Source organism: Coturnix japonica, chromosome 6 (genome assembly GCF_001577835.2).
Source record: "Coturnix japonica isolate 7356 chromosome 6, Coturnix japonica 2.1, whole genome shotgun sequence".
Lineage (NCBI taxonomy): Eukaryota > Metazoa > Chordata > Aves > Galliformes > Phasianidae > Coturnix > Coturnix japonica.
In genome coordinates, this window is record NC_029521.1 from 11,000,884 (window position 1) to 11,027,269 (window position 26,386).

General features: G+C 38.3%; 1 long non-coding RNA gene across 2 annotated transcripts; it reads left to right on the forward strand.

Moving 5' to 3' along the window:
- Positions 1–12,301: 12,301 nt before the first annotated feature.
- On the forward strand, positions 12,302–24,344 carry LOC107315926. Of its 2 annotated transcripts, none has more exons than XR_001556117.2 (3): positions 12,302–13,677; positions 20,707–20,824; positions 22,453–24,344. It is a non-coding gene; the product is annotated as an uncharacterized LOC107315926 (long non-coding RNA). The 2 variants fall into 2 exon arrangements; XR_001556116.2 differs by lacking the exon at positions 12,302–13,677 and adding an exon at positions 19,107–19,363.
- Positions 24,345–26,386: the final 2,042 nt, after the last annotated feature.

A 26,386-nucleotide genomic window follows, 5' to 3' on the forward strand; every position in this document is an offset into this window, starting at 1 on the left:
CTTACATTGTTTTAGTAACAGGTAGATTTGTGATGCAAACATAGGTAGTGCAATTTCTGAAAAACCCAAATACGTGGAGTGGAACTCCAGAATGGTGACATGTGCTGCAAGGCATCAGCAACTCTTAAGGTTGGTCCCATAGTTACAAATGTGTATTGTTTTTATCTGAGGTTGGCTGAACTGTGTGACCCTGCACAGCTTCTGGCTACAAATGTGAAGTGAATACCCCAGCTTTTATTTCCTGTCTTATGCTGCAGTAAAAAATGCGTCTTTAATAGCTGCAATTATGGTGTGATCTTTTGAGACCTGCTGTGACTGATTCACTTTTCAATTATTTAGAATTCATTTTTCAGGGAGGTACTTTGTAGTTTGAGCTAGAGTGAGTACTGTACAGCTAGAGAATAATTCAAGTGAAACTGTAAAATCTATTACATGTCTTTTCCCCTCTGCCCCCACCTAACATAGCAGAGTTTCCCGTAGAGCCACAGAATTTGGACTCCAGGAAACACTTGAATTTGGAAGCATGGATTGCTCTGGCTTCAATCCACAGTTGTATCTCCTCCATTTGATACTTCCTAATGCTTAAGTTTTTGCATGAGCTAACCCTTGCAAGATTATTTGAGTCTTGGCTTCAGTGTGCTTGGATGACTTATAGGACACAGCAGCAGTTCTGTGCCTTCCAGGGCTTCATGCTGTACCTTGGCTGTCTAAGCCCTTCTTGAGTCCACTTGGTACTTTAGAAGAGTGTGCAAATATTTTTTGTTCTAGGGGAAAACTTGGCACTTTGATGAGTTTTCTTCTTCCCAGGAGAGCACTGTGTAGAGCAGAATGCTGCTAAAATGAGATTTCTGACTAGTAATTACAGCTGTATTTATCCTTTCTGTTATTTCTTCACTTCTGCTTGCATATGTAGACAGACAGCTTTGGCAAGTGCTCCTTGAAATTTTTCTCAGAATAAGAATGAACTTCTGGTTTATTGGAGAACACTGGTATGGGTAAATCAAAAAACAGACCCTTCTTTTATGACTGGATGTGTATTCACTTTCCCTTTGCTTTAGTTTCACTGCTGATGGGTATGTGTGTCTCCATGCAGCACAGCTCTTCCATTTGCACCGTTTCCATGTTTCACGCCTTGCTTCTAGCAGTGCTCCCCTACTTATTTAAACTCAAAGATTTTTTTTTCCCCTGCTGATGTAACAATCTCTCTCTTCCTCACCCTGTTATCTAATGCTGAAGTATCTGAGAACATTATGTAAAGTCAGTTTGTTTCATAAAGCATGCTCTGTGGTTGTGTATTAATTACTGATTTGGTTCTAGGCACTTATTATGCTCACTGTTCATGATCTGATTCACTTCAGTATTTAGCAGCCTGCAGTATTGGATAATGTTTTAGCAAGGCTTCCAAGTCTGAAAACGATGCCTTCCCATGTTTCCAGCAGTGTCAGCACTACATTCGTAAGATAAACGACTTGGTAAGCAACAGAAGACAACTTGAGAAAGTCCACGCACCTGCTTTAGGATTTTGTCACCTCTGATGGCTTATAGAGGCTGCAAGTTTTGAATTAATTTGTACTTCCCTCTATACTGTTCTTGTTCTGTAGTAGCACAGTGCTATTAAGGTATGCAGAAGTATAGCTGAAATGACTTGCTACAAATTAGAGATTCACAAATGGTGCTTGACCTTCAGGAGAAATAAACTGTTGTTATTCTAGTTTTAACCTTTTTGGTATAACTTAAGTTGCTAATGAAGTTAAAAGGTCGGTTTGTAAGAAGAGGTTTGAAATGTTAGAATTCACTAAAATTCCACACATCTTGTTTCTTTCCCTACCTGTTCTTGCACTAAAGCCCGATTTTTATTGTGATCCCTCTGTATGATAATGCTTTTGAAGATTTAGTCAGTAGTATCCAATATGATGGAAAGAAAGTTTAACAAACCATTGCTGGACATTAAAAGTTGGGGACTCTTAAGATCCTTCTTAGTTCTCTTACCCGCGGTGAGATCCACTCCAAAACAGATGTCCCCTTTTGAGCAATTAAACCAGAGTCTGAAAGGCATTTTCTTTCTTCCTTTCAGTAGTTTGATAGTGAAACTTTCAAACTTAGCTTTAGAAATCTGTTGTCCAAACTAAATGCATCAGTGGCAACTCAGTACTTATTTGTCCTTGTTGTAGTTTAATTTCTCAGCCTGAGTGATGCCGAGAACTTTCAACTTTTGTTTATTAAGCTAGCCAAGCTTACAATGAAGTCTCTTGACGGTTCTTCATTCCTGCTGCTCTTCACTTCCCTTTTATAGGTTGAATGGAATAACAGGTTTACTACCACATGAACAAATGGAAATACTGTTTTACAGGCATTAAAGTTAACACTGGTAGAGGAGCAGAGCTGCTTTCTGGCACAAGGCGGTGAAATTTATGGGAGCAAGGAAAGCTTTGTTTACAGAAAATTTCTAGCTCTGCCATAGTCTCACCTTGAGCCTTTGAAACAGACTTACTTCACCACTGAATTCTTAAAGGAGGTCTTTAATCCATAGACAACTTTTCAAGGATACCAGATGCAAAACAAATCTGTTTAGAGGATTTATCTCGTCTTTCTTTTGCCTTCTGCTACTTGTCAGATGTGTTTGTTTAAATAAGGGATTGTTCTGACATTAACCCATTGAATTGGCCTGCTTGATGCTGTGAAATTGTAGTTCTGTAGTCATGGTTCTGTGTCCTTTTCCTCAGGAAAAGTAAAAGTTGAGTCAGCTAACTTGTCCCCTGTGGGATTTCCACTAGAATATGTGAAGGATGTTCTTTTGTTTGTTTTGTTTAACTCTGCAAATATGGTAGACAACAAGAATACTTTCTGGAAATCAGTGGTACTTCAAAGAGGTAAGTCGTTGATTTATAGTTTTGTGGTCAAAGTGAAACAGAAAACTGTCAGACTGTTTTGGATGAGGCTGATGGATTATGTACACATACGGCGTTCTGGTTCTCAGTATAGCCTTGTCTTTGATTTTTGCTACAACTACTTTAGAAAGCTGTTTTGAGTCTGAAAGTTTGATTTGGAAAATGTAAACGAAAATTTTGAAGGTGCTCAAAATTGAATGCTTGATTTGTTAGGCATTCAACTTCAGCAATGGGATGAATTCTGTTTCATCTATCTTGTGGTATTCTTTGCAGGAAAATATTCTTTCTTCACAGAAAAATTTTAAATTCTCATTTTCAGTTTTCTTGATCTTTTCACCCCCCAAAAATTCTTTCTCCCCTCCCCCCAGCTTAATGTACTGGATGGTGATTTGGGAGTGTCTGCACTTGCAACATCTGGAAGGGCCTTGCAGCTTTTCACTTTTGGCAGGGATAGAAGCCAGATACTTAATATAAAAGGTGTCTCAAGGCAGCTATTCAAAAATTGAGCCATACCACATAATTACTCATCATTAAAAGTTTTGTTTGGAGATATTTAGTCTGTGTAGTAGTCAGAATGTATTGATTATGAAAAAAATAAATCTGCTGTGTGTGAGACTAAGCCTTACTTTTCCCATTATGTTAATATAGCCAGCACCAAAAATACAGGAGCTAAAAAAAATGCTTCTAAAAGTATATCTTCAACAGAAATAATAATACATGGGAGGTGGCTTTCATTTTATCAAATTTTATTTTCAAATTTGAAAGTCTGTCCCTTTATACAGGCTGGCACATCAAGCAGGATATCTGACATTGTGTATTTTTATAGTTACAATGCTTCATTTTACAGCTATTTGTACTTTTTCTCCTAAGATGAGAGGCAGACTTTTAAACTGTCATCTGCAAGGTCACAAGCCTGACAACATTCTTCACTTGGTTATTCATTGTTGTTTGTTTGTTTGTTTTCAAACCATGAAGAATTTTAATGATCAGAATCTGAACCAGTCACCTTTAGATTTAATAAAATAAAAAATATGCCTTCTGTGAAAATGTCTTACTTAAGACGGAATGTGTTAGCAAGATTAGCAGTGAGAATCTGCAACCTTAGTGATGTCTCTACGTCAACAGCTTTCACACACAGCATGAAAAACAAAGCACCGGAATCTTAAAATAGTGTATGTGGCAGTCTGTAATACACAATTAATCAGAGTTACAATGATGAGGATTCTGAAGAGATTGAAAAACACTGCATATTTCTTATTTGTAAATACAGCATTTCTTGTGCGTTAATTCTTAACACCTAATATGGGCTACTTAGTAACAATCACTCTAAATGAACAAAGGCATACTAAACCTTGTATGGACATAAACCTTTAGTTGAGACAGGACAGTAATAATCTAGTCTCAAAAGTATGCAAAAAGCACGAGAGAATCAAGCTGACTGGCTCGGTGTCAAGTCATACTTATAAAAGGTATGACTTAAAATGGAAAGCCTTTGTGATGGTTTGTGCTGACTAGCTCGATGTGCTCAGCCTGCGCAGAGTTATTTTCCAGCTATTCAAAAGACACGAGCAAGAAAACTGGCTTTAAGCAGTGTGCTGCAGACAGTTCTTTTGTTTAGTTGTTAAATAAATATTTTCCGATGGGCATTTAACTGTAATTTATGGGCAACAGATGGCTTTTCTTGTTTCGTAATTGTTTTCCAGAATATAAGTAACTGAAGTAGGATCTGTGAGGGTTCATTGGCTCTTTTCTCATAGGTAAAGCTCTTTCTTGAAACCACTCTTTGTTTGTTTGTTAGTGTTTGTTTTTTTAATAATAATAGTTAATGAAACCAGCACTACAGTAACTCCTAAAAACTCCAATGGTTATTGCTCTATTCTATTCTATAGGGTTTTTTTTCTTTGTTTCCTTAAAGGCAAGGAGAGTTAAATGTGGAAGGAAATACCTTGAAATGTTCACAGAATTAAAACACATAATTAAGTTCTCTAAAACTGCCTTTTCTTTTGGCTCAGTAAAGCATGTTGGAATCAGGCAGAAGTCCTCACAAATCCACTTATGTTTAAAATGAAGCATTTGGAATTTCCTGAAAAATAATAGTTGTATTGTTTTGTTTTGTATCCCTGTTCTTTTCCCTCTACAGTAAGGTACTTTGCCCCTCACTGTAGGCACAGAACAGGAACCAAGGCTTCTCATGTTATGAACACTCCTGCCAGAAGCATATTGTTAAGTTCTATTTAAAGCATATTAAGTATTTTGAGTAATCAGAGCAGTACCAGGAAGCTTTAACCTTAATAACATATATGCTTGTTTGACAAGTCCTTTACAGCAGAAGTCACTGTTGTATAAGCTTTCACAGATTCAACGCATGTCTTGTTATGGAATCATATATGCAGCCTGAGTAGCATTTTCCTTTTAGGACTTATTCAAAGCTCTCTGCAATCCTCTAAGATACACTCAACACAAATATATGGAGAAAACTCTCTAAAACACAGGCATTTGAGAAATATGAATATCCTGTTACGTTAACTTTGAGCTTTAAATGTATAAAGGTCTGGAATTCAGTGATAACAGTATATTTTTTTCCCCTGACAGGTGCTCATTTTTGGGTACCAGGTTCCAAAATTATCAACTTGTTCCCTTTACTTGGAAAAAAAAATACAGATTTGCACCTTTTGTTTAGTTACCAATGTAAGCAGTGTAGTCATTAACTTGTCAGCTAACTGCTCTGCCATGTGTTGCTGTCTTGTATGTGACATATGCAGATTATCCTAGTGCCTAACTGGAAGTTGCTACATGGCTTTCCTTCTGCGCTCTATGCATTGAGCCATGACCTTTTGCTTCTAAATTTCTTTATTCAAGTTACAGACACCTCTGAGTACAGGTTTTGATGTGAACTGTGCCCTGTTTCCAATGCTAGCTCCTACCATCAAAGGGCACGAGGAACACAGCCCTGCTCTGGCACAGTGCGAAGCATGGCTGTGGTCCAGCACTGCCTGCAGTGTGTTTTCCCTGGATGTTTCAAGTTGCTGTTTTTCAGGGACTGAGACGCTGGCTGGGTTTCTTGCTTATCGCTCCTCACCCTGCTAGAGGCTTTGGATTCCCCTTTGCTAACTTTACCTCCCTCACATTTGCTTTGAGACCACAGAGAAACATTAAAACTGTTAGATAACCTGGATTTTACAGCTGTATCAAGCCTAGGAATATGGAAAGAGAACAGGACAGGAGAGGGTGAGTGATTAGCTGCTACTACCCAGGGGAAAACAGCAAAAACAAACCCTTGAGCAGTGATGTGATCTGCAAGAGGCCCCGCCAGGTTTGCTGGCTGGAATTGGCCACATGCTGGTTTTTCAATGCCTTTGGCTCCTGTGTTCTGTCCCAGAAGAGGAGTCCTTTTTATGCAGCTCAACATCTTTGTCCTCTTTTACAAGTAGGAAGATGAGATGCAATGAAATGAAGACTGTTTTTTAAGAAATTGGATGATTTTTAAAGAAATAGTGTGGTACTCTAAATTATGCCTTACAGCAGTGAGGTACGTCAGTGTAAGTATGTATCTTAACAGAAGTATACTATAGAATACTATGTAAGGAGTGCAAATTTCATTGTACTCACTGAGACAAATAATTAGTACAGGAAATAACATTTCAATATCTCAGAATCAGAATTTCTCCAGTTTTCTTCTTGCATCATTCTTTTCTCATTTCTTCTGGTCTTCCAGAAAGAACTTTGAGCTCTAGTGGCACTGCATTGAAGGCAGCCCAAAGGCAAAGCTTGCTGCTACTTGTTATTGTTGTTCAGACTGTTGAAAGATCAGTTTAGCCCTTTTTTGAAGTAAAGCTGAGTTTATAACAGTTCACATAATGAATATTGCTGTGGACTCCAGCCAGAGTTGGAGGAAGGGTCAGTCAGTATTAACCTGATGAAGGGCAGCGATGGACATAAATCCCTTCTCACAGTTGCTCAGTTTCTCAATTTGACTGCTTGCATTTCCTTCTGTAAGCTTGTAGAATAAAGAGGAATTTAAAGGATAAGAGTCTGGACGACATTAGTGTTTTTAGTTTAATGGAGTTTGTTCTAATCTTATACTGCTTCATACCAGAGGATTAGTCATTGTTATGCAGCCTCTTGGGTAGCCCTAGTTTTTCAGGAAGGCTGAATTACAGTGAAATTACAGCCTTCATTTCCCTCAAGTACTAAACAACAATATGCCACCCTTTTCATTAATGACAAAAGGGGGTCCTGAGCACCTCTGAAAAGCTGGCACTAAGGAAAATCTGTGCAGTAAAAATAATACAGTTTTATTTATTTATTTTATTCCTAGCTGTCATGGGTAACTCTACTTTCTGAAAGATCATGGCTGCTAAAATGTACTTCCACCAAGCCTTTTCCATGTTGTTTGGGCTTGAGCTTCTGGAAGACAAAACACTAATGGAGTTCTCTATTGTTTGTTTGTTTTGTTTATTAAGACTTGCATATGAGTGCCTACAAAGCATTTGCTCGCTCTTTTGGCAGTCTGATAAGCCAATCTGAAGTGGCCACTCTGTTTCCATTACAGATTTTCCTAGCTTTCTCAGGATATATTTTAGATGGTTTTCTCCATTGCATTCTATCCATCCTTCTAATCTGTCTGCAGCACTGTGTAGGATACGGAAAGGCAAGCCCCCCACTACAGAGCTGCCAGTTAAGTGCACTTTGCTAGCACAGCCTTCTGAAACAACATCTTCTGCACTCAGTTGGGCTAATAGTGCTCTGACACGAACAAACTGCAGGCCCTTTTCTAAAGTGAAAAAGGGAAGATTTACTTGGAAAAAGGTCAACATTACAGTGCCCTCTTCACTGCTTGAAAATGAGGTGTCCACATGGAACTACAGTGCAAAACTCTTTGCCTCTAGGAAAGAGGTACTGGCTGGCCAGGCTGCTGGTGTGTCATAGTCTTAAACGCAGTCTTGACTTGTGGAGCTCGTCAACACCAGGGATGTGAGAATGCCTACAGTTACTGACATTGCCTGCAAAGTCACTGCTCTCCTGATATGTGTGCATTGATTACAGCTAGAGAGAAACATATTGATTCGAAGGTCAAGATGAGAGCATGTAGTCTGGAGTTTCCATCACAACTGATTATGGTTATGCTTCGGCTATTGTAAGTTACATGGTTGCATTTCTTATATGGATGTTTGCTTCTAATTAAAAAAACAAAAAAATGTGTGTGCTTGAGGAACATTGCTGAAATAGATTCCAATTCTTTAACTCAGGTTCTTAATGTTTTCTTGTCTCACATGTATTTTAGCTTTTTTATGCAGATGTCATCTGTGCATTTGTTGAGTGAACTGAAGAATCGTCCTCTATTGCATTGGCTGAATTGATGTCTTTAGGGGCAGGCTTTGATTGTAGAAAAAAACATAAAATGATCTTTGTAGTCTTATCTTACTCTTTTTTTGTTGTTGTAATTTCTTTTCTGGTGCATCTTCTTTCTCGTTTTTCACTCTCTGCCTGTCTGTGTAGAGGCACCAAAGATGTTTGACCTAGTCATGTGAATTTAATATGGATTGCTCAAACCAAAATGGACTGTGGATACACTCATTCAAGAGCAGGCATTTTGAAGTGAGTTACACTGCAGAAACAAAAGCTCCTTGAATTTTGATGACCACATTCACACAATTTGAGATGTGCAATTACTTCCACTGAAAATAAATTCAGCTTATTTTTCCAGAGTGACTCTTTGCAAACAGCCTGTGTCTCAAGAAAGGAATGAAGCTATGCATTTAACCTTCACCCAGGTACTAATCTCTCTTGTAGCAGAAAGGTATTCACAATTCCCATAGAAGAAACTGCTCTCAATTTGTACCTGTAACCTTGCTGCTTTTTGTTTCAGTGATATCATTTGTACTCCCTGCTTGTCTTCCTTATTGCGCTGCTATTTATGTTTTCATTATTTACTAGGGTTTGTGTGCGCTGGTAGATGGAGTACTGTTTCTTGACGCAAGTCTTTTATGATGTTTATTGATGAGACACTTGTGAGAACAGTCTCTTTATATCCTGTTCAGATATCGTTCGTGTTTTGTGTTAATGCACTCCTTTTTCAAAAGCTTTGTGTAAGATGCATGAAATGAGACTCCCATCTAAGAGCAGTTCACAGGACATCTCCCTTTGGCATAGTGACTGCCTTTCTATTTTAACCAAGTGAGGTTCAGCAAATGCATTGAGGCACATATGAACAAGTAAATCTGAAGCTTCACTATAGTTTAAGATAAATGTCACATGATATGTCAGGAATCTGCTTCTAAAGAAATTCTTATGTATAGCTGTGCTTTTGTAGCCTGTTTATATAATGGGAGATTCTTCTGTCAGCAAGATGTTTTTTTAATAGTTTTTGAAGTTCTTTGATGTGTATCATGACTGTTGGAATGGCGGTACCATACCTTGGCTAGCAGGAAAGAGACTACTGTTTTCTCTCAGTATAACTGATACATTTCTAATCAAAACAGAGGCTGCATTCAGTCCATGGTGGTGCTGAAATTTGCAGAAGTAAGGAAGTGATGATGTAGCTATTATCTGAAATCTGGAGAAAATCATCTTCCATTTCTTGTAGAATCGTAGATAGGCCATGTAAATCTTAGCAGACTTGAAGGGAACAGAGGAAAGTATTACAGTCACTACAGAACTGGCATAAATTATACCAACTTTGTTATTTTTTTTCCCCAAGTTTTGTACATTATTTTCCTTAACGTATCTCTTTCCTAGGGTGTCTGTATCTTGTATGTGAATTCTAAAGTAGCTACTGTTCTTTCCTTCACTTGTTTATTATTCTTTGTCAGTCTAGTTAAATGCAGGTTGTATCTTTGATACATAATTTATGTAACACCTTTTAGGAAGAAGCTGTTACCTCATCCGAAACCTCTGTCCGGCCCAAACAAGCAGATATGTAGTGTGTACATGGAGGAAAAGTACATGTGATGACATCTAGATAGTGTATCTACCAAGTGAAAGGTAGTGGTCTGGAACTCCCGAAAGTGCAACATATAAAATAGGTGTTAATTGTTGGTCCTAGTTTTCAGTATACTTGTGTACCCCAACTGAGTCCCAGCAGTCAAGGAAACATGTGAGAAGCAACCCTTCCCTCTGCTCTCCTCCCTGCCCTGAGTTCAAGTTCTCTGGGAGCTTGTGAGAATGGTCAAGTGCATTTTTTTTTCATCACTTCTGAAAAAGCTTTGCTATCAATCTGCACTCACCATCTGTCATGAAATTTCAGAGAAGAGAAATACTGCATTTGACAAACAAGCTTTAAAAGCAGGGGTAAACAAAGAACGAAAGTGCCACAATGCAGTTTCAGCTTTATAGGGAATAAAAGTTTGCATCTTGTAGAAACTCATAACAGTTTCCAGTAGCTATGCTGCATAAAATTGGCAAAGAGATTATATATATAATGTATATAGTTTAAATTTTCAAGAACGTAGGGCAATTATCTGTCTGTTTGTCTACCCAGTGTTTTGCCTCTGAAGAGAGATGTATTGATTGCAGAGCATGTGTGAGTTGCTTTGGTCTTTCCCAGTAAAGAGAACAGCATTTTGTGATAGGGGAGAGAGTGGGAATTGATTTTTGAACAGTACCCAAAACAATGAAGACCGAGACTGAGCCATCAGAGCTAGGTTTTTCTGTCATCTGCTGTCAGCTGACTACAGTGACAGCTGTAACAGCCCTAGAATACACATATTTTGGTTGTTTCTGCCAGCATCATGACATCTCACAAAGATGGCTTATATCTGCAGAAAATGCAGGGATGTGCTGAAAAGAACCTGGGACTTTCACCTGCAGACAACACTGTTGTGCTGACACTTTGCCTACAGAATTATAGCAGACAGAGAGCTGTGATGCTAAGGAAGAAATCCATGTGATATCAAAGTGTATATTGCTGCTCATATTGAGAAAAAATGACAGTTAAGGAAGACAATCCATGCTATAAGAACTTGGTAAGACAAATTAAAGCAATTGCATTGTATGCTTTGGGCACCTTGTGTACAATTTTGGACAACAGAGGATTGTTTCAGGGGGTGCCCCATCAAAAGGAAACTCAGGGTGCTTCAGGAAGAAACACCAAAAACCTTGCAGATGGGTCACTCTGGCTGTCAGACTCTGGGTTAGACATGGGTGCAGATTTCTTTCTTTGGAGAGCTCCTCTTGCATATTTACTTACATTACTGGCAGCTCTTTTCTTCTGCAAGTATAGTATCCCGGCCAATTTCTAACTATAATCCTTACAGTCTTAACTGAAAATAGCACATTTATTAAAATATGTCATTTGTCTTCTCACTGATGGTGGTGTTTTTAAACAATTTCAGTTCTTCACCCCAAATATGGTTCTTTCAGCTTTGAATGTTTCACTATTTGTAGCTTGTTAAAGTAGTTGGAAGGCTTTATGCACTGCATGCATGAGAGAAGCTATTATAAATATTTAGCTAGTTAAAGCATTTGCCATTTTTTACTTTCAAAGTTAGAAGTAAATGGGGTACTTGTACAGACTCATGCATATTTTTACAGAAAGTTATCTTAGTAAATCTTTCACAATAATTTGGGACTTTTCATAGTGCGCCAAAGTACATCCTACCTTAGTACCATGGGGATTCAGAAACTAAACAAAGTGTCAGAGTAAAATAAAGAGTAGTGCTTGGAATAATCCTTAAATACACTGCCCGGATCAGCTCTCTGTCTAACTGCCATTGTAAATGCCTGTTTGTCCATTCCTTCCTACAAGACCCTTCCCAGCTGTGATCCTGCAGCCTTCCAGTGAATGGAGGTGTAGCTTTGTTCCCATCCTTCCACTGCCACCAACCCTCAGCATCTAGATTTCATAGAGCAGCTCCCTGCTCAATGCATGGGGAGTTTAACACCCCTTCTGAAGCATTTCCCTTTCCTAAAGCATTGTGCTTAGGTTTAGGTTTTGTTTTCTGTGCTGGGCAGAGGCCTACAACATCTTGCCTTCAGATTTCTGGAGCATCAGGAAAGCATTCCTTACTCTTCCTTTTGTTCCGTTCATGTATTTATATGTATATTGCATATATGCAACTATAGCCTGTGTTTAACAGACTTGACCCAACTTTAAGATATGGAGAGCAAAAATTTTGCATAAAAAACTGGAGGTTTTAGCCACTTCAATTTCGATGATTTTGACCTAAGATTTTAATCTTAGATTGGCCTCTGTTTAGTATTTGAATTGTGTGTTTCCAGTTAGCCTGTGATTTTTTTTTTTTTAAATATCATACCAGCCTGCTGGTAGTTTACTGTTGGTGTTCTATATGGTTACATTTTTTGACACACGCACAATGAAGGTAAGTGGTGTTTCTTGGCAAGGATCGGTCCATAAAATATTACTGTCCTTTCTTCTCAGGAAAAAAAAAAAAAAAAAAAAAAAAAAGCTTTTCTTGTGGAAATGATGCAGTGTAATTTGTGGTTCTGTTCTCTGACAAGCCAAAGCTCTGGGTCATCCTTGGGGGGCTGTATGGCCTCCTCAGTCCCTGCTCTCAGTACAATAGGAGCACTGGTGTATCTTTTCCCTGTGAAAACATTCCCTAGTTAGGATTTTGAGGCACTGGAATGCAGCAGGACTGGAGTCTTTACAAGTGACAAAAGACACTTTCAGGTGGAAGAAGAGGGAGAATCATTTTATCTGCAAATAGTACTTTTATCTTAGCAGAGTATTTTAGTAAATTGGTTTTAAAAAAAATCTGTAGTGAAGAAAGTTTATGTAACAACTAATCTTAGACAAATAAAAGTGAAGTGTTTAAAGGAGGCAAATGTTGAACTCTAAAATAAAACTATTTGTAAAAAGAACCTGGATTCAGTCAGTGTAATGGAAATAGCTCACATAAGTTATCTATCAAGAGCTTTGAAAAGCTAGGATTAAGGAAAAAGTAAACTGCACACAATCCCTACGCCAAAAACTGATTGCAGAAATTACTTAGAGTGCATGTGCAAATTGGAAAACATTAAATGGCAATTCATAATCAAAATATTTTTTCTACGTGTGTTTACCTCTTGGACTGTCAATGCAGTGTCTATTACTTTTTCCTTGCAGTCAAGTACAAAACAAGGGAGAACTGAATTCCAAAAAGGAAAGTGTTGGCAATTAATTTTGTGTTAACAGGAGAAAGTTTCGCTATGAGTCTTCTCTGGTCTTCAGGCCACAATTAGACCATTGCCAACATGTCCAGGATGAGCACTGCTCAGTCTCAGAGCCACCCTTGTCTGTGTTGCTGTTTGTGTTAAAGGCACCACAAACCACTGGAGAGATTATTACACAATGTTTTCATTATGTGGCTTTGTCTTAATTGGATTGGATGTCAGCAAAGAAGCTGTGGCTTTCATATTTTCTTTCACTGAGACTGACCAGAACTGGCAATTTATGGCTCACAGAGCTGATGATTTAGCACTTTCCAAGTTAGATATGAAGCCAAGTGCTGCAGTAATTATTCTGCAGCAATGTCTAATGGATCTTCAAAAGCTGAACTTGGGGCTGAGTGAGGCTTAGAGGCAGTGCAGCAGCAGAACCAACAAAATGGAGGAGGTAGTCACTTGCAGTCTGAATCACATTGTTGCTCTTCTTTTCCAAAGGCAGCTTCCAGACTTCAATTAAAGTGACTGAAGTTGCTCTGTTTTCTACAGAAATCAGAGCAAAACTGTCATACGTGTATATATGTATGTGTGCTCGCTCGAAAGTTGTGCTAAAATCACTTGTAATCCACCCCATCTTGCTGCCCTTTCCAACAACTGAAGACATTATTCAACAGCCTGAGGATATGTAAGTAAGCCTTTTTTTTTTTTTTCTTTGAAGTGTCATTTTGTGATCATTCTCTTTCAAATGGCAAACTGTAAAAATGTAGTTCAGAAAGGCATCAGAGTAAAAAGTATGTGGAATCAAGACTGTCCATGTATCAAACTCAGGTGGTGCATGGTAAATGTGTGTGGTGCAATTTTTTTCCATGTTGCAGTTTTCCCAGGGTCTCCATACAGTCCCTTTTCTGATTGTGAGAGGATGCAAAGAGGAAAAAGCTGTTTCTAACCCTATTCCGAATAAGATATAGTTCTCTGCCTTTCATCTTCTGCTGTTTGCATTGTAGGTAATAGTAGTTGAGCCCAGTTTATTTCTTCCCACAGGCCAGAATAAAAAATCCAAAGCTGCTCTCCCAAAACCCAACTCCTTTCTGCCATATCCAGCAGCTATTTTTCATTTCTCTGTCACCATTGCATCACTTCCCATCTGAACGCTGTGAAGCCTAGTTTCAGTATGCGTAGATTGGATAACTTGCTTAGAAGTGTCTTGGCATAGTCTCTCATCTGAAACAATGCAATTCATTCACAGACTCTCTGTTGGAGTAACAGCTGCTTTTCATTATTATTTTTCCCACTGAATTAAGTATATTGTTTCTTTGTTGTTTTTAAATCCATCCCTCCCACCTGAAGTGCTTGCTTCTGTTTCTTATATTCTGGAAGATATGCTGTCTCATTTATCTGCTATTACTGATTCGTATTTCCATCCCCCCGTGTTGAACATTGGCTTTACTATAATTCCTCTTTTCTTGAGTTTTCTGTAATTGTCGTCCTTATCTTCATCATGGGAATCTGCTATTTCATTAATCTTCACTCATATTCTTTTATGTACAGTGAGGGAACAATTTTCAGTCTGGGACAAATCTAAAAGGTCTTGGTGGATATTGCAGCAACCAGTGACTTTGTAGGGAGTGTAACCGCATCTCTTAGCACTACTCATTCCATAAATTTTGATTCTTTATTTGACTGAGGTCTCCCTGGACAGGGGTACAGTTTTGGAGAAGAGGACATGTCTCTTTGGCCACTTAGCTGATGTAAGTGACTGAAAGAGATGGATATGTTCTCCCCAAGTTTTCCTTTTATTTATACTTACTAGGTTGAAGTTCTACTGTGCTGGCCTTTATAATGGTGCTTCTTCATGCCAGCCACCTTTGCTGATTGATCTTATTTGTGCCTGCTCCAGTGTGGCCAGACTGAAAGCATGCTGCTTTGAGGGCAAACAAAAATTCAGTCAGGCACTGGGCCATGACAATGATATTCCCTTTCTCAGGTCTCTTTCTCATTTATCCTTGGATAGTTTCCCTCCAAAGCTACCTCTTTCTCTTTGACTGAACTTTGACTCTTGTTGGTTTAGGCTCACTGCATTTGATCCACATTTTGTGGACTGTTTCCTTGCTTCCTTTTGAGGCCATCTCTCTCCTCACGTGGCAGCTCTGGCAGCTTCTGTCTGTCAGTCTGAAATGACTGCAGCTCAGAGGTGGTCCCTCCAGCTGCTGTCTGTCCCCCATAACTGAAAGCTGTGAATGTGAGTGAAGGCACTGCTTTAGCTTGTTCTGGGCCATCACGCCCCATGCACGCAAACCCCCACATTTTTCTGCCTCTTAGCAAGGCTATCCCGAGCTCTCTGCAGACACTAGTTTTTTCCCCAGTACAAATCGAGACATTGTCTTCTACAGCTGTTCTCTGACAAACGTGGAAATACACTTGCACTCATTAGTGACCTGCCCATTATAGCTCTTTATGCCCTTTATTATGGCACCTTAATGACTTTCATCTATCAAAATATAGCTGAGAATTCCTATTCTTCCATATGCCCTTTGAGGAGACAGGAGGGGGAAGTATCACGCGCAGGCAATGAGCCTGCCTTGCTTAGTGAGCTGAGTAATTAGTAATTTACAAATTCAGTAAATGGTAAACTCACTCTTGACCTTCCACTTGCAGCAGCTGCCTGATGAGGCGCCCAGCTGACACGTCCAGCTGCCTGATGCCTCCTCCCTGTGCAAAACCCCCACCAAAGCTTCTGCTCGCTCTGGGCTGGTGTTTCAGAAGGCAGCAAGGTACTGCCTACTCTGCATTGTGCTTTCTGATTCACCCTAGTTCCCTCATCTTCCTGTGGAACATCAAACATAATCACGATATTGAAAATGGAGGCATTGCAGATTTAGAAGTGGGATCTGCTTAACTAAAAATAGCACTAAAGCAAACTATGTCCTTCTGTGCTGAAGGACCGGCTGGTATTTACAGTGCTGTACAGTCATTAAGCTTGAGCATAGGAGTAGGAAAGAATGCCAACCAAGAGGGACCAGGAGTTATACGCTGGTTTATTCCAAGCTTCTTTGCTCTGTGACCTTGAGCTTACCACGTGGTAAACTCAAACTTTTAAGTAGGTATAACGCTGGGTTCACAGGTCTGGTGTGTGAATTGTGGAATACATACTTACAGAGTGCTTGAAGATCCTTGGAACTGTAGTAATGATGAACAGGAGAACACAAGTGTATTTTACACTCATTTCTCTGAATTCTATAGAAAATCAATTTTTTTACAGTAGAAAAGTTCAAATAATTTCCTGGTAGTAACACATTTATGTCATGTCATGTCATACAAGACCAAGGATCCCTGATGTATCTTCTAGTCTCTGGTTTTAAATTGCCGTGATTTCTAGATTCACTTCAAACAATGCTGTGAATTATAACTAGCTTTTAAATACTTTGCTCAAAGGCAACTATACCAGAAGCAGTCAGATTAATAGGAAGGATTTTTTTTTTCTTTCTCAACTTATTCTATCTTACCCTTTAACTCTCCAGAATCTTACTGGTTCTCTATATGCTTCCACATGGCTCTGGCAGAAAAGTACTGATTCTCAAAAACAAAATCATATTTACATTAAGAAGGTTTTAGCTTTCAGTAGTTAAAATCTAAACATGACATACGTACTGAACTTTTCACTTATCTAAAGAGTTCAATATTCTTATTAAATTGATGTTTAAAGTAAGAACTACAAATCAAATGTGGAAATGTCCTTGTCAGGAGCTAGGAATGTTTTAATGTTTCATTAAATCACTCTCTCTTTAGTCCCTTAATTCTAAAAGCTGAAATTCAAAGGAAAACATCAACTGTCACAAGTCTTGCCAATCTGCTCATGCACTTCACCATATTGGTTTTCCTTCACTGTCTTGATTGACTCAGGCTTTTTTTCTAGGTCTGAAAGCCTATTTAAAACTCTACAGCTAACCTCCTACACTGTCCTCTCTATAGTAACACACAACTATGGTTTGCATTCAGATGTCCTGTAGTCTGCTGAAGGCTGAGGTCTGCAAGCAAAGTCTGAATACTGTACATATGTTTAGTATGACTGTATTGTCTAAACACCTTGAACTTTTGTATTGAAATCCAATGAGAGTGGGTTAGGTGCCATAGAAAGGGTGAGCCAATTATAGTCCTGTTCCAGTAGTTCTTTCCCACTTCCTTCCTTGCTCATTAACTGAGAGAGCTTAGAAAGGAGTTGTCTTTCTCTTTTATCAGAGCCGTGCAGTCTTTGGTTGTCATCTGTGTTTCTAGGGCTTTCAGAGTGTTGGAGGTAACAGCTCATTGCTTCAGCTTAGGTAAGTCTCATGATAAGTGGTATAATCTTGAGCCAGCAGAGTTCTTTACCCTTGCACATTTACTTGTCAGCTTCCAACTAAAACCTATAAATAACTTTTACCCTATGTAGATCCAAAAGGAGTTAAGGTCCAGGCTGAGCTTTTTGTTGTGACGTACTGGCTATTGTTTTGGGATGGTTGCCCAAACCTCAAGAGACAGTATTATAAACAAGACCATTCTTTACCCTTTTCATTATCAGTGTCCACATTTAGACATGGAATGACCTGTAGTGAACACATGAGTTTGGTTTCTCTCTGTGTATGAAGCTGTCATTTGCAGCTATTGTGTTTTTGTTGCTGTAAAATTAAGATTTTTGAGAGGTCATACTTAGACTTCTCTGCTCATATTTATTCTGGCCTAGGTAGTTTTTAGGCATCAATTACTGCCGTTCTGGCTATAAAGGAGTGAAGGATAAGCAGACTACAGAAAATGTTTTTCAGCTGAAGGGAATTAGTATTTTTCCATCTATCAGGCTGGGTCTACTCTCTTGGTAACATACCCGTAGTAATAAATCTGATTCTATATATAGTCATTGATGACAGCCAACTGAACTGCATATAGGCAGCACTGGGGACAGAATCCAGGATCTTGTGTTTAAAAAGCTACAGGGCTTGACCGCTTATATTAAAGAACAGTTCATGCAAGTTTATTGTCTAATATTCCTTCCCCTGTGAAAAGGAGACACAACCACATGGAGAAGCACATGCCTTAACCAATCTGATGCCATCTAGCTGATGTATGTATATACAAGTAGATATTTACCTAACAGAAGATGGTAGAACTGGTATAAAGATTGTGCTTTATGTCCAATACAGTCAAGCATACTCTTGGGTGTTTCTGGCTGAAACTCAGAATCTCTGCTTCTAATTAAAAGAGCATCTGTTTTCTATATCCTAGAAAAATGATTCCAGGCTAAGAGACAAACCCAGAAAATAGCTGCTCCTCTAATTAGTATACTGAATGCTAATTTGTTTTCCTTTTTCCGAGCAATAAACAGTTTCATTGTATTTGGTGTTCATCTATATCACAGGCTATTCAATAAATTAGATGAGGTGTCAATCTTCATTAAGTAATGGCTTGTCTTAGTCTTTAATAAAATAGAATATGTATCAAAATAATGCAGTATTAAATGCCATATCGTGACATTTTACTTAAACAGCATGACAGTCATAATGCAGGATATGACATTCCACATTATTCTCTGATTTATCACATTGAAGTGATGTACTGGTCTAAGATCTAGCAGCACTCCATAAAGAACAGTGTTTATTTTGAGGGGAAAGGGTGAAATAAATCCACTACATTTGTATTTTGTTTAGTTATTTTTAATTACCTTAAAAAGCCAATGTGATTTCACATCCATATACAGGAGGTAAAATAAATCTGTCAATGTAGAAATAATGTTCAGGCAAACCACTATGAATAAGCCTAGCCTTTTTCCAGTTGAAGGTGAAGATACACAGAAGCATCCTGCTAAAGATATGAAAGCTAGTAACAAAACAAGGTTTTATCACACCAGAAACTAGCAAGCCTTTCAGAGTGTTGTTTGGAACAAGCTGGTGAGCCACTGATGAAGGTGTCATGCATTGGGTGCATCACTACTGAAAGAAAAGGTCATCCAAGTTCTTTCGGTATAAATTATATTCCTTTTTCTTTTTTCTTTCTTTTTCTTTTTCTTTTTCTTTTTTTTTCTTTTTTTTTTCTTTCTTTAAAACAAAAATGGAAAAAAAAAAAACCCAAACCAAAAAAAAAAAAAAAAACAAAAACCAAACACAGGCATTAATCTGAGAACTAGTTCTAACTTGAAGATGTCATAAAGATATGTTTGTTTAGGTTTTTAGAGAAAAATGCTCATTTCAGTTGTAAAAATGATCTGAAATTATTTACCTTCATGTTGAAAAATGCATTAATAAATAGAATAGCTCATGCAATCATGCAGTAATGTTACCTGTTCCTCACAATGTGCAGGACTGGGATATCCATAGCCTGGATCCAGCGGTGACTGCTGATTGACTGTAAGTCTGACTTAGCAAATTAGTCCCATTTGTTAGAAAGAATAAAATTCATAGGTACACATGTCTGTGGAGACACTAGGGAAGAGGGAGTGAGTCTGTGTGGAGAAAAAGATGCCAACATCTCACAAGTCTGTGTTTGCAAACACAGTAATTTAGTTCTTTACCTTTTTTGTTCTGGGAATGAATTTGCATCTCCTTCACAACCTACTTCTCAAAGCTACATATTCTGATAGGAAAACTGCTTCTGTGATAAACATCTGGAGTTCTTTTCCTACTAATTCCTAACTCATACCTGTCAGGATACACTATGTCCATTCACATGGAAGTGCTGAACTCCACAAGTGGGCTTCCTGCATCACGTATCCTTGAGGCTTCTTCATCTACTGCCTCTCTAAGCAAGCTCAGTGCAGTTGGTAGGTTTTCTCACTTCTGCAGAAACTTTTAATGGGATACAAAGCAGAGTATGAAGTTTATCCCTTAATGAGAACAGAGCACTGTAAGTCCAGCCCTTTGTAAGCTGCATCCAACAAGTTAACATGCCACTCTGCATAGGTAATAAGGATGCTCATGAGAATTATACTTTGGCATCAAAAGGGAAAAGAAAAGGTATCATGTCAGAATTATGAGAGAGATATAGCCATCCAAAATAATTGCCTGCCTGCTTTATGTCAGCAGCCTTGTCAATTTGATAATAGCTTCAAGTCTTTATCCTGTTGCAATGTAAGAAGTCTTTGTGCAATGTGCATTGTGATTACAGACTTTATTGGTAAAGCTGTGAATGTCTTTGCTAACAGATTCTTTCTAAGGTAGCTAAAGTTTGCTGATATTGCTTGCTCTTTCTCATACTGAGTACATACCTTGTTAAAATAGAGCTATTAAGAATAATGAATGCATCTTATTTTACAGCTTTTTCTATTCCCCCTCACACATATATGCTTTGGCTCATGATGCCTCCATCATCTCTGCAGCTGGCATCATTATAAGTGATGACCCGTATCTGCAGATGGTACAGGCTGAAAAAGGACCAAACAGATTTATCCTTTATAATTCCAGTGTAATCATGGTCTCACTGTCCTCTCCAGCAGAGAAATGGAGGCTAAAGTGCAGGCAAAGGGCAAAACTTAGGTTATTTCCCATTGTACTTATTTATTGTACTGAAACTTTGGCATAGGAAACTTGGATTGATAGGAGGAATTTGACCTAATCAGTGTCTTCATGTGACAAAATTAACTAAATGAAAAAGTAGTGATCATTGTGAACAAAAGTTTGTAACTAATTCTCAGAGCCTGAAAAGTACTTAGCTTTTTTTTTTTTTTTTTCCTCACATCTTCCCATGCCTGCAGCCAGATCCTCACATCTTCCTTCAGAGCAATTAATACAGACCACAACTTGAAGCAGAGGGGTGTGCATCTCTATCCATCAGCTGGCAGATTGCATGAGTTCCCAAATGGCAGCTCCCTGGTAAATTTTTATTCTATCTTTTCATGTAGAAGTTGGGAAGCTTTTCAATTTAGGAGAATATCTCAAGGAGAGTAATTTTTAAGAATATATGCTATTTTGCTTGTAGCTGTGTGTGGTTACGTGGGCCATAATGCTGTGGGTACCTTATCTGAGTAAGAGGAAATGCTTAAACTTGTGGAAAGGAACTGATGGTGACAAATAGGAGGTTCTGGAGTTCAATATCTGCACATGAGCCAAGTCAAAAAACAATATCTCATTCATTGTAGCCACAGAAAGCAAAAATAATGAGGAATAACTGAAGAATCTTTATTTCAAAAAATGGCTAATGGCAAACAGTATTTGCAGTTCTTATCTGCACATAAGAAAATAATCATATGTCCTCCTTCAATGCCCTTGCACTATAACTAATTAAAACAGAACATTTGAATCAAATTACCAGAGTATGATTTTAAACAAACACTGTCTACTTGAAGCTGATGGTGACTTTATTATTTTGTGTTTCAGTAATTAATCTGGATTTACTGAATTGATCTAATACCCCAAATTTGGCGCATACATGGAGATTTACACCTAGATATCACTGTCACTCACACCTTTCATTTGAGTTGATACAGATCTGTGCTGAGGTTAGTTACCAGAACAGGGAAGGACAATGCACTGAGTGAGAGGTGTATGTTTCAGATGTGACCTCACAGAGTGGGCTGGCTGGGGACAGCAGCAGAGAGCCATGCACTTGATAAAAGGCTGAGCACTTGCTAGCAGCTGTTGATGTGGCAATGGAAAATACTGAGGGTTCCAGGCATTGCAGGACTTTCACTTGGCCTGAAGTAAAATGTAAGCAGAAATGCTCACTGAAGTGCTGAAATCAATGTTTTGCCAGTAGCTATAATGAGAAAAAAACTAATGTTAATGTCTTATTGTGTACATTGTTATTCCAATCAGATTTTAACATGAGCTTTCTGCCCATGGTAACATATGTCTTTAACAAGACACATTCATATCTGCTGAGCAAAATATCCTGTCAGGAGCTACAGCCATGTCTTAATTGTGTTTAGAATGTATCAGAATAAAGTATACATTAGAATGTAAGGGGAAAATATTATGTAGCTTATATTTAAACAACTTTAGAAATACAGGAATGCTGATTAAATGTTTAGATTCTGTTTTTAATTTCACATTCAAAGATAGCACTGTTTTACAGAGCATCTTTCATGCCTTATAAAACAGTATAACTATCAGGAATGCATTATTCCCAGTCAGTGTAATCCTGCTTGGCAGGGGGTAATCAGAAGCTGCTACTTGAAGGATCCAGAACAATGGTAGTTAGGATTTCTTTAGCCCTTCCTAACAACTCTCTCAAGTATTAGGTTACTAGCCTCTTTGTTGGGGCTGCAGTGTTAACTTGGTTAAATTAGTTCGAAAGTTAACTAAGCTAAGTGGAGCAAGTCTAATTCTTATCATACCTGGTACTGTTTTGTCTTTGCCTTGGTGGGGGTAGAGGAGAGTAAGAGAGAAAGAGGAATGTGATAATTAAAAATCATTGCTGTAGTATTTTTTGTGAACATCTTTACAGTCAAAATTACTGAGGGTAAAAAATCAGGTTTTTATTTGTTTTTGTTTTTGATCAGGAAACCCTTTTTGGAGTAAAGAAAGTTGAAGTTCTTTTAGTAGGTATGCACTCCTATTCATGGAAAATCCTCCAACAAGAGCATTGGATTCCATTAATAAAGAAAAAGTACCTCTTGACAATCAAAAGAGAACATCAACATCACATTTTTCATCTTCCAGCTCTGAGCCTCCAACTAGAGACTGTACCAGAAATAAAATGCTTTCTGCCACAGTAGGATCACCAGCAAGCATCAAATGAAATGAGACTGAAATGGAGAGGGAGTACTTTTATTTCTTGCTCTCCTCCGTGATCGTCATTGTGCTGCCATTTCAGATATTGAGATCATTCAACCCTGACATGAGCAAAACTTGTCTCTGAGGGCAATATGGCAAGTGAAAGAGCAGCTTTTAGACTGGAATTTCTGAAAACACATTATTGCAGGCAATTGTGAAAATTCAGCATCTGTCTTCTCCAAGTAAAAGTCGAACAGCATTTTCCCTCTTGCTTCCACTGTGTAAGTATGCAGTCTTCCACCTTTGAAATGCGAAACGAAAGAGAACCTTGCAGCCTGTTTAAGGATATCTGCATGACCCAGCTACAAGTAGTCAAGGAGCCAGAAGGGATAAAGCTTTAGAGGTAGTCAAATCGCCTGCATCAAACACAGTTCAATTTGATTCAAGGTGATTTGAAGAAGTAATTTACCCAAAATGTTCTGTTAGTATTTGCTCGCAACATCACACTAGTCTTTAGATATTGCGGATGATAATTTAGATATTATGGATGTAGTATTGTAGATGGGGAGACACTGCAAGTCTGGTCCGCTTTAAACAAGGCAAAAGGAGCAGCAACGGAATGCCTGGAGTGTGACAGACAGCATCTGTTCCCCTTTGTCTTACTTATATGTGTGCAGAGACTTCTCGATTATCCTTGCATTCAGCAGCAAACTTTGGGACAAAAGGAGTGTTGAGAAGAAGTAAACGACCACCCCCAAGGACTAACAATGGACCGACAGTTGGCCATTACGGTGCTAGAAGGCTAGATGATGGTGTTGGTCGCCAGATAGGGTTGTGTCTGTTGGGCAGTCATGGGGCTGGATAGGATAATGATTTTGGGAACGTAATGAATTTGTAATACATGTGAAAATATAACCTGCTCACGAACGATCTAATAACTGGTGGAGCGTTCTTGGAGAGTTACTTCGATGATGCCTCAGCGTTACCAATAAAGAATACCTTGCTTAACGGTAACAAAACTTTGCTGTTAAGTTTCTACTCATCGATTTCTTTAAACCAAAGGTAATTAACCTTTGCTGGCACTGCAAACTGTCCCTATGCAAATAAGGAAGAAGAATCTTGTACGTACAATAAGCTAAAAGCGTATCTTAAGTTTCATTTCCTCTGCTTTTTTAATGTTGCTATCAGGAGTCACTCAGACTGTAAACATGTGTAGCAAATAAGAGAAAAAAAATTACAAAATTTTGAAAAAGAGAAAAAAAATCTTGTTATGCAGTGAAGGTTTCATATGGCAGAAGGAAATGTAGAATGGAGCTCTTTCCTTCAGTCTGCCAGTTTTCTTAGGAGATTCAAGGTACAATCTTCAAATGCATTTTGCCTCTTAACCATCAATAAAATGGGGCAAATCATACTTTCTTTTGCTTTCACTGGCATCCTTTGAAGAACAGTGTGTCAGGCATTGCAATGGATGCTTTAGTAATGGGCAGCATAGAAGAATCAAAGACAGCAGTTTAGCCAAGTTCAGCCAAGGTAAATTCTTATCAAGTGAGCAGACAATGGTCAGGCTTACATCCGTGTGTGATATAAAGTATATCAACTTTAAGAAAAAAATAATTTAAAGTTTGGGAATTTTTTCCTGGCTTTGCAGATCATCTTTAAGTGCCTGTTGTCATTTTCCTCTCTGTACTCTGACTTTGTTCTGCTGAATGGGTCATGCTCTGGAGCAGTTTTCTCTTATAGCAGCAGTAGTGTGTGGCACTTAGCACCAGTACAAACTCAAACCTGCTTCCTGTGGCTGGCGGTCCCTTCTCTCGCTAGATCTGAAATGAAGACGAGCAAGTTTCAAGATCACTGCTGTTGTGCATTGTATGTCTGCCCTGCTGGCACAGAAGTGCTTTGTTATATCTGAGCTTTTACAGAGGTGAAGAAGAAAAAACATCAAGAGAAAGTGGAGGGAGATCCCATTTTACCTTGACAGATACAAGGTAGGGGCTTCCAAAGATAGAGGATTTTTATTTCATTTATTTATTTAATTTATTTTTCCTCTTGGGGAAAAATTTACAGAGACATTGAGTGATTTCTGTCAGGATGTTCTACTTCTATGTTATGTTTTATCTATCAGTTACCTCAGAAGTACTTTGAGAACATCAGCAAAGAAGAGATCAGTTTATGGGATTAAGAAAGGGCAAAAGTTCTGAAAAGAAGTCTTACTGAAAATTTTGAAATTCACACTGAAATACAGGAAATTCAGTCTATGACTACAGCTTTTTGGTTTTGGTTACAAAGCCCAGTTTATTTTTAAAGGCAAAGTTATCAGTAAGGAGACATTTACCCAGTCCTTCTTGTTGCTGCTGCAACTTGATTGATATCTTGTTGATGTGAGGTTGGATTTAACTGTTTATTTACTGTGTACATTTACTAGCTATTTCTGACTGCAGGAAGAAATTTCTTTGGTCTTGCTAAACTAGTACTGTGGCTGCTATCCATAAAGACGTTCTATGGTTCTGGGAAAGTTAAGACAAAGCTCACTTGAAATCTGGATCCAGGCTGAAATTCCTCCTTGGTTAGTAAATTTGTCTTTTGGTTAGTTCACTACTTTCTCCTCTGCCTCCAGCTGAGGTTAGGGTTACATGCTGGGTAGTCTGAAATGTTTTGGCTACCTGCTTGGCTTTCAGAGGATATTTCCAGTGTATTGTACTGAAACTAGTGATGGGAACAGGGGCAGCTCACACAGGCTAAGTGCTTTCCTTAAAGTTGCATATTGTCTAGGCAGTTGACAGTAGAAAAGTCTTTTAGCCTAACAGGAGAAGAAAGGCTATTAGACTTCATGTTAGGAGTCAAAGTCAGTAATTCTCAGTAAATGTTAATATTAATACGACAATTGCAGTAGTAATTGCTCTAAGCCAAGTGACAGCCTTGCAAGCACTCAGCTTTCTGCTGGGCTCAGTAAGGTGTGTGAGGATGATAGGGTAGATTTTTCCAACAATGAACTCCAGTGTGATAGAGTATTTTAGAGTTTTTCAAGGGTCCTATTCTTCTAAGTTTAATGTCATGTTCTGTGAATTAATATAGATTATATGTAGCTTGCTTGTAGATTTCTTGCTGCATGGTTCCTGGATGCTGCTTAAGGCTGAACTCCACCTGTAGTCTCAACAATGCCAAGCAAGGTGAAATACTGTAATGCATAATGGATCTAGTCATTTCATGCACTTAGCAGAGACCAGATCATAAAGTTCTGCTCTTGTTTTTACTCTGTTTTATTTCAGAGTTTAAAAACAAAATCTTCTTAAGCTCTGATTTATATTTCCATGGTGCTCATGTTGCCAAGACAACAGTAACAAATGTTCTCTTCTGGAAAAAACTCCTGTAGACATAAGAAGGTTTCCCAGATATACTGTGTAAGCTGAAGTGCATGCACAATTAAATACTTAGTGAGTTCACTAGCATACTTCCATAAGCTTTCAGTTTAATAGACATAGTGGGCTTATTCCTTAATTTGTATTTGCAGTTTATGTTGCTCATCATTGTCTTTTGAATAGTATATGTGAAAGAAATCCAGCACATTTTTGCTGATGTTTATTGAGTTAAAAAGGGCAGGAAGTATTTCTGCTCAAATATTTTAGGTAATAGGAATGCACATTCTCTGTGTTGCTCTGACATCAATTATTCATAGCTTCATGAGGAAAAGCAGAGTAGGCTTCATTTCTGGTAGAAATATGT